We start from the raw sequence: 8,008 nt of genomic DNA, 5'->3' as shown, positions 1-8,008 counted from the left end.
CAACCTGCTCCCTATTTTCCTGCTCCACTTCACTCTCTTTGAGCATGCCCAAGGGTAGGTGGGCACGGATGGTAGGAGGCTTTTTTTAACCTAGAGCTCTGGAGGGCACCAATCTGTTCAGCTTGTTTCCTTCCCTCATCTTCTTTCTGCTTTTTGGAGTCCCAGCCTGTTCCTGATTTACCAGGTCAAGGAACAGGCTACCCTTCTTTACTTGGGGCTCCTGCCTCTCCAGTTTGTCTGCTGCATTTTTTTGGTGGCGTTTTGTTTATTTTTCTGTCTTGAGTGTCTTTCTTTGCAGATTTTTGTAGCGGGAAGAACTCACTCACAGTGGATTCAGTGTAAATTCCACTTACCCCTGGGGAAATACACTACTATGTTTTGGGAAGTTTTGCACTGTGGTTTTTGTTGTTGTTGTTGTTTATCAGGTGTTGTTTTGTTTTATTTTTGTTTACATTTTTCCCTTTTATTTGGAGGGAATGGGAAGAATTGGGAATAAGGAGGTGGGATCTGCATTTTGTTTATTTATTAACCTCAATTACAAGAGATGTGTTTTTTTTTAAATAATGTGTCATGAGGAAAGCTGTTTATGAAAAAAAGAAAAATGATTTAAAATTTATTTTCTCCTACATGGATTATGGCCGGAGGTGTGAATTACGCTCCATCTACCTGCCCAACACAATACACACCTGAGAAATCTCTGCAGATCAGAAACTCCTTTGTTCCCTGGAACAAGCTTCACTGGATCACACCATTGCAGCTAGTGGCAGCATCACATTAAAAGCCTTCTAATCATGCATTACTAGAAGATCAATATCATCATTTCCTACCAGTTCCTAAACTATTTGTAATCTTTATAACACAAATCTGAAATTGGAATGCAATGTTGAGAACTTCTGGAATCTAGACCTTCAGTTTTCTAATCTCTCTTCCCATTGCACACAAAGAGCAGTGTCCATGTGTGTAAAATAGACAATCACCATCATATCCTGAATTTCCAGAGACTCCCCTGCCCCAATAAATTCATATACAGGGAGACTCAGAGGACAAGGGATACTGCCAACATGAACCACATGGACCAACATAACTACAGTCTGCCTCATGATCAGTCCAAGGCACAGCAGAAATGACAGTTCAATAGGCCTGATTGCCCAACAATCACCACGGTATAGCTTGTGATCTTCCTTACTACTCCTACTGCAGAGGCAGAATAGAATCATGGAAAGAACCCACAAAGTGTCTGCTACTAGTACTCCCGATTGCTAACCCTTCCCAGAATTCCTCACAGGCTAGGGCCACCTATATGGGCCTCACATTATTAGCAGCTCCTCTATAGGAGGATCAGAGATCAAATGACTCAGACAGCAAATTCCTTCCAGTTCTGCCCTCCCAGCCCAGCATACAGTGCCCTAGTTTAGAAAGTTTGTATTTAACACATAATTCGACTCTCCTACACCACATCCTGTTTCCAAAGCACAGGGTCCTCTGTGTGCACATTGCATTGCACACTCACTTTCCAGTGCAGCCATCCCATTGCGTCAGAGATGGGAAATCCTGAAGACAAGCACAGGTCACATTCATAAAGTAATCACTGTTCCTGTATAACTGTGGTTACTTTGTAACTGTTGTTACAGAAAAACAAACCATGAAGTAGAAAACAATCTGGATCATGTTAGGGCTTGGAGGGAGCAAAGACAATGTGAATATGATGTAGTTTTAATCTCAAAAATTATTTTGAAAAGTTGAAATAGGCTAAAAGCCATGTCCTCCAGAGACTAGGGATTTGTATTAGAGCACAATAAATATTTGTCATGTATTTTCCCTAAAGATGAAGGTCTGAATCCAGAAAAGTAACAGTCCTGTTAAGCAGGGACACAATATTTTACCCAGATCATCTATTTTGGATGAACTATTGTAATATTGCAATTAGGGTCAGCCCCACACCCAGATTGCCATTGTCTGTGAACTGCAAACAATGGTCAATCACGATAATAATACAGCATCGCAACTGATCAATCAGGGCTACCTGATTCCATGTAAGTAATCTCAGTTGAAGGAGGAAAGCTCTCATCCTCAGGCCCACCTCTCACTTCCTGCACTGTCTCCACCAGCTTCAAAGTTTGTCAATGAGTTCAACTCTTATAAAAATCCCTCTTCATTTCTAAGTCCCCAATAAAAGCCAGAATGATTAGCAGACACTCATTAACTGCTCTGTTTTTCTTTCTCATTGACTAGAGAAGGACAAACCTGGAAGGAGTTGCAGGACTGTCTTCCCAGAACCGGCAACAGAGGCATGATTAGATGTTCAAAATAATTCTCAATTACATAGCAAGAGGCAAGCCTAAAGTATAGGAGACATTGTTCTACATAGAAATCAACATAACTTGAAAGAAATGAAATGAAACTCTCAATGACTTAGAAACAATGGAGAACAGAAACAAATAGAGATAAGAGAAGCAATAAACTTAAAGAAAGTATTTGAAACTTATGCCAAAAAGTGATTTTTAAAGTGATGATAATAATGCACTTTTAGCTGGACAGTGGTGGTACACGCTTTTAATCCCAGCACTCAGAAGCAGAAGCAGGCGTATCTTTGTGAGTTTGAGGTCAGCCTGGTCTACAAGAGCTAGTTCCAGGACAGGCTCCAAAGCTACAGAGAAAGCCTCTCTCAATACACCAAAAAATGCACTTTTGAGATTAAATAAAATTTTCTATATTGACTTTAAAAAAGAGTAGGCTAAGAGAGACTTACATACAGTCTTAATCTACATGGGAAGTATAAAGTATAAAAAGACAAGATCTCCTGAGTAAATTGGGTACATGGGGACCTTGGGAGAGGGTTGAAGATGGGAGTGGAGAGGGAGGAAGTGAAGCATTGGAAATTGTAGAGATCAGTAAATTTCAATTAAAAAAAATATCGATCATATCTGCAGAGGATGGTTCCCTAATTGCAAATTCAATGTTCCTTGACTCAAGATAACCTTCCTAATCTGGACACCCATACAATCTGGTCTGTGTTCATTCACATGACATTAATTTACACATGCTGGGCAATTACAAACCTCTCCTGCTACCACGGTCAGGCCCTTTTTCATAGTGGTGGCTCCAACAGCTGATTGCCTATGCTGTGCCCCCTGAAGTGCACGCAATAATCTATTCTTCCTATTGTGGTCTGAGGACAGAAGAAATGCTCCATATGCAAATCCTTTTCCTGTGACTGTGTTGGCAGTCAACTACATGGCTCAAATACATTAATTTATTTTATTTTATTTTATTTTAATGTATTGGTTTTGAGACAGGGTATCGCTGTAGCTTTGGTGCATGTCCAGGAACTAGTTCTTGTAGACTCTGCGTGCACCACTACTGCCAGGCAAATACATAATTTTAATACTGGAACTGGTACAGTCATTTAAGAACTTTGAAGGCGTAATATAGAGGACACTCAAGGTTGCCCAGGAAAGCAACAGACAGGGACCAAGGCCACCTGAGTCAACACAACAGAAGTTGTCTCAGAAACAATATTTCTATTGGGATGGAAATGCAGCTCTTCTAGAATTAATATGACTTTCTACTGAGAAATCACAAAACACATTTAGAAGATTAATAAAGAAAAGTCTCTTTAATGATCTCTGTCCAATGCTCAAGGGGAGCTAGCTTAGACAGATTTTGCATTCAATATATGCCGTTATCCATAAGTATCCCTTAAGATAATGATCCAGATTATAGTTTGAACAATTGAAATAGAAACAGGCAACTTGTCAGTCTAAATATTTAGGCAAAAGTATTCTCAGAATATTCTCTTAAGTATGCCAATGACATGTTACAGCAGGTCATTCTTAACTAACAGGGTTCTAAGGTGAAGATCATGAGAGAGGAGAAAAACTGGACTGGACGAGTAAAAGATAAAAAAGATAGGGTGGGGAGATGTTGCAGAAGATATATCCCATACCTAGTAAGATTCTGAAGAAAAATAGCATCTTAGTTGGGCAGTGGTGGGGCACTCCTTTAATCCCTGCACTCGGGGATTTTTCGAGATGGGGATTTCTCAGTAGCTTTGGAGCCTGTCCTGGAATTCCTGTAGACCAGACTGGCCTTCAACTCAAAGAAATTCACCAGCCTCTGCCTCCAGAGTGCTGGAATTAAAGGCGTGCACCACCACTGCCTGGCAACGACTTTTTATTTTGAAATCAGTACTGGCTTCTTTGAAATAGTTTGGAGTCAAATATCTGAACAATCTGAACAGTGTATACCTGGGCATTCTAATCTCTACCAGGCCTAATTAGCATATACTTAAATTCTGGTGTTTTAGATGCAGTTCTCCCTCTGCTAAATTCTACTTTGTGAGACTAATTATTTTTTAAGCATTGGTCAATCTATTGTATCACCAATTCTACTCTTCAACATTTTGGTACAGTAGTGGAAAGCTACACAACACGTGAGATGCCTTTGATAACCTCCACAAATTTAAATATAAATTCAGATTATATTTAAATCTTAAATGCAAAGTGCTAGATATCGAGAAGATATTGGAGAATCTAGGCTTCTCTGAGTTTGGCAACTTGGCCATGAATGCATGAACCGTGTTGAACTTGACTAGGAAAGTGTATTTACACACAACTTCCTGCTCCCAATACTCTAAGGAGATGAAGCCACAGAACAAAGTTATTCAGAGGCCTGCCCCTAGGTTCAGGAGTTAGCAAGGACCATGAGGAAGTTCACATACAGGGAATATGGCGACAGGTTCCCACCCAGACCCATGGAGAAAACACTATAGTGTTTTCCGCACCTCACCCTCTGCTCCTCCACATCAGGAGACAGCATTCCCTCACTCACCATGTTGTGCTTCTCCATTTTGCCAAAGTTCTCAGCGCATCGTCTCCCTGCAACAGCAACTGCACCCGGGAACAGGAATCCACTGGCACAAGCTCCTCTCCAAAGCCAAGACTGAAGATGGCTGCCAGGAAGAGGCCTGCACTGCTTCTGACTGGCAGGTCACCTGGAGTACATGATTGGCTAGTGAGTCCTGAGTGACAAGAGTACCTCCCATCGGGATATAGTGTGCTTAAAGAGACAGAATACTGGTTCCTGTGCAATCCATTCCCCCTAATAGAGAACTTCTCCAGATCTGAGAATATATATATTTCAATAGCACTTTCCCAAGGCTACTAAAGCAATCAATGTCATCTTTTTGCACTCCTAGGAACGTTTCCTTTTTCTTCCAGCACACTATGTGACTTGTATGGTACACTGTGCTAGGTGGGTGGTGTAATTTCCTCTTCGACAGAGGTAAGGATGCCTAGAATACTAACAATTAAAGAGAGTTTTAAAGTTACAAAATGAAATATTTGTTCTGTGTCTTCATTCTGAGGTCAGATGAACTGAAGTTACTTTTTACATGGTTTTCACAGGGATTTTATACAAAAGGAAAGAGAAAAGCAGAAACCAGATCTCGATCTAGATGATTGGTCTTTCCCCCATCAGAAAGCTGGATAATTGTTCCATTGCTTTATGGGTTTTGTTCCTTGAATTCGAAGCAAACTCCGGGCAAATGAATAATAATAAAAAGAGTAGTGGACATAGAAATTTGAATATGTAGAGAATAATGGAGCTAGAAAGAATGTCTTCATGAGCACTGTTGTTAGCCAGCACATCTCCCTCCATAGTCAGGTGAATAAAATATACAACTGGAGTATTCAAGATTCTCTACATCAACAGGACTGATAGAATGAATCTCAACATGTATGTAAAAAGTGGGCTTATTAGAATGTCTCACAAGCTGTTGTCCAGGTAACTTAAGAATAGCTGCCTACCAAAAGCAATTGAAGAATCCAATAGCTTGCTTCTCAGCCTTTTGTCTAAGGTCATGTGAAGAATCTTGTAGTTGTTCTGCCCACAAGGCTCTGTGACTCAGCTGGTTTTAAGTATTCATCAAAATTACAATGCAGTAGGCTCTAATACTAGTAAAGGAATGAGCTTGGTAGCCAGAGCTAGAGCACAGAGGCAAAAAAGATACTTTTCTTCTTCAAAATACTTTATATGTGACTGCTGCTACCAGAATGTAAGATGCTGATTAAGTTGGGCCATAGTCTTTGTTGGATTCAGTTGTTTTTGTGTGTGTGATTTCAAGACAGGATTTTTCTGTGTGGTTGTAGAACTCATTCTGTAGGCCAGACTGGTCTCAAACTAGAAAATCCCACTACCTCTGCTCAAGAGTGATGGTGATAGGACTGTGCACAGACTTGGGTGGGAGAGATGGCTCACTGGTTAATTGTGAACAAACACCAAGCAGCTTAAAGTGAGTCCTATCATCTCAAATTATACAGACTAATGGAGGATTTTCCCATTTCAAAAACCTTTAAGTAAAATCTCTCTTAGGTATAATCAATTCTTTGTGTATCAGATAATCCCAGAGGTAGTCAGTTTTAACTACCAAAAATAGCCAGACATTTCAACAACCAAGACAGAAAAAATGATAAAAAAAAAAATTCTTGCCTGCAGGAGGCACAAAGAGTGTGGAAGTTGTTGGGTTTTTTTTTTTTTATTGTTTTTTTGGTTTTCTGAGACAGGGTTTCTCTGTGGCTTTGGAGCCTGTCCTGGAACTAGCTCTTGTAGACCAGGCTAGTCTCGAATTCACAGAGATCCGCCTGCCTCTGCCTCCCAAATGCTGGGATTAAAGGCGTGAGCCACCACCGTCCAGCTTGGAGTTGTTTTCAAAACAGTATTGTTCCTCAACAAATGAAGCGTGGAGATTTTATGTAGGGAGTCTGAACATGCTCATGTATCATCTCCCTTTCCTTAAGCATGCTCAGTTAACAAGTCCACTTCTATCCATAATCACAATGTAAAAGCAGAGACATTTAGGGACATTCTTAAATCAAAATCATGTAGGAACAAATGTAAATTAGACAAATGACGGAAAGAAATGCCTCTGACATGTTCATACTGTACCATAAGGTCTTGCTTGAAATTCAAGTAGATGACACTGTGAAAAGTCGACTATCAATCTTGATGCTTATTCTAAAAGATAACTTTACCAACACCATAATTTTCACAAACACAAAAAAATAGAGAACACAAAACCAGAAAACATCAAGGAAAAGTCACCTAACAGCCCTGTATACAGTGCTTCTGGAGGAACAGTTATAATGATCTCTATTTATCTCTGAGAAGGCTGACTAGGTGGAAGACCACAGCCACTACACAGTCTACAAACAAAAATTTACACAACCCAGGAAAATAAGAAACCTGAATAACATCCAAAAAAGGAGAACTGGAGAATTGGAACAATATTACCTCTTAAATTCATTCCAAATATCTGTCGCTGCTGCCCAGAAAAGCATTTGCTAAATAAATATACTCAAATATGCAAGCACATATTATTAATTCAATTCACTGGGAAAAACCGAACATTTGACGGTAGGTCACCGAAATTACTTGGCACAAGTGAGAAATGTTAAGTCTGGAACATAGCCCAAGGCTCTGACATTCATCACCGCACCCTCTGGATGAGGAGTTGCATTAGCCTGGACTACAAATCCCAGCATTCCAGGTACAACCCCCTCAGTGAGGGGTCAGGACTTCTCCAACAGTGTATTTAGGTGTGATCCTAGAGGAGAAACACTTAGTTCCCAGTTTGCATGGGCTCCTCCCTCTCGCCCCCCCCCCTTGTCCTGTCTCCCAACATGGGATCGGTCATCAGAGGGCTCTGTACTTAATAAAATGGTAAGCATTTTGATTTGGATTCATTTTACCTAATTGGACTATGGGCTAGGATTTTTTTCTTAACATGAAGGAAACAGAGCACACAACGAATACTCTTAGGAGTGTATTAGAAGGGATGTGCACAGGCCTGGGAAGATGGCTCATCCAGCTTTTACAAGCTGTCTGGTGTATGCACACAGGGGTTGACAAGGCTACATCATATGCAGATGATAGGGCTCATGCAAGTAGAGAAGGGCTTAGCTGAGTAATATGTGGATCATGCAGGAGGGAGCCTTTAACATCCCTGGGT

This window comes from Microtus oregoni, unplaced genomic scaffold, assembly GCF_018167655.1.
Source record: "Microtus oregoni isolate MIOR12 unplaced genomic scaffold, Mior012 000044F_ref0000062, whole genome shotgun sequence".
NCBI lineage: Eukaryota > Metazoa > Chordata > Mammalia > Rodentia > Cricetidae > Microtus > Microtus oregoni.
The sequence above is the reverse complement of the archived record's forward strand: the minus strand, read 5'-3'. Positions refer to the sequence as shown.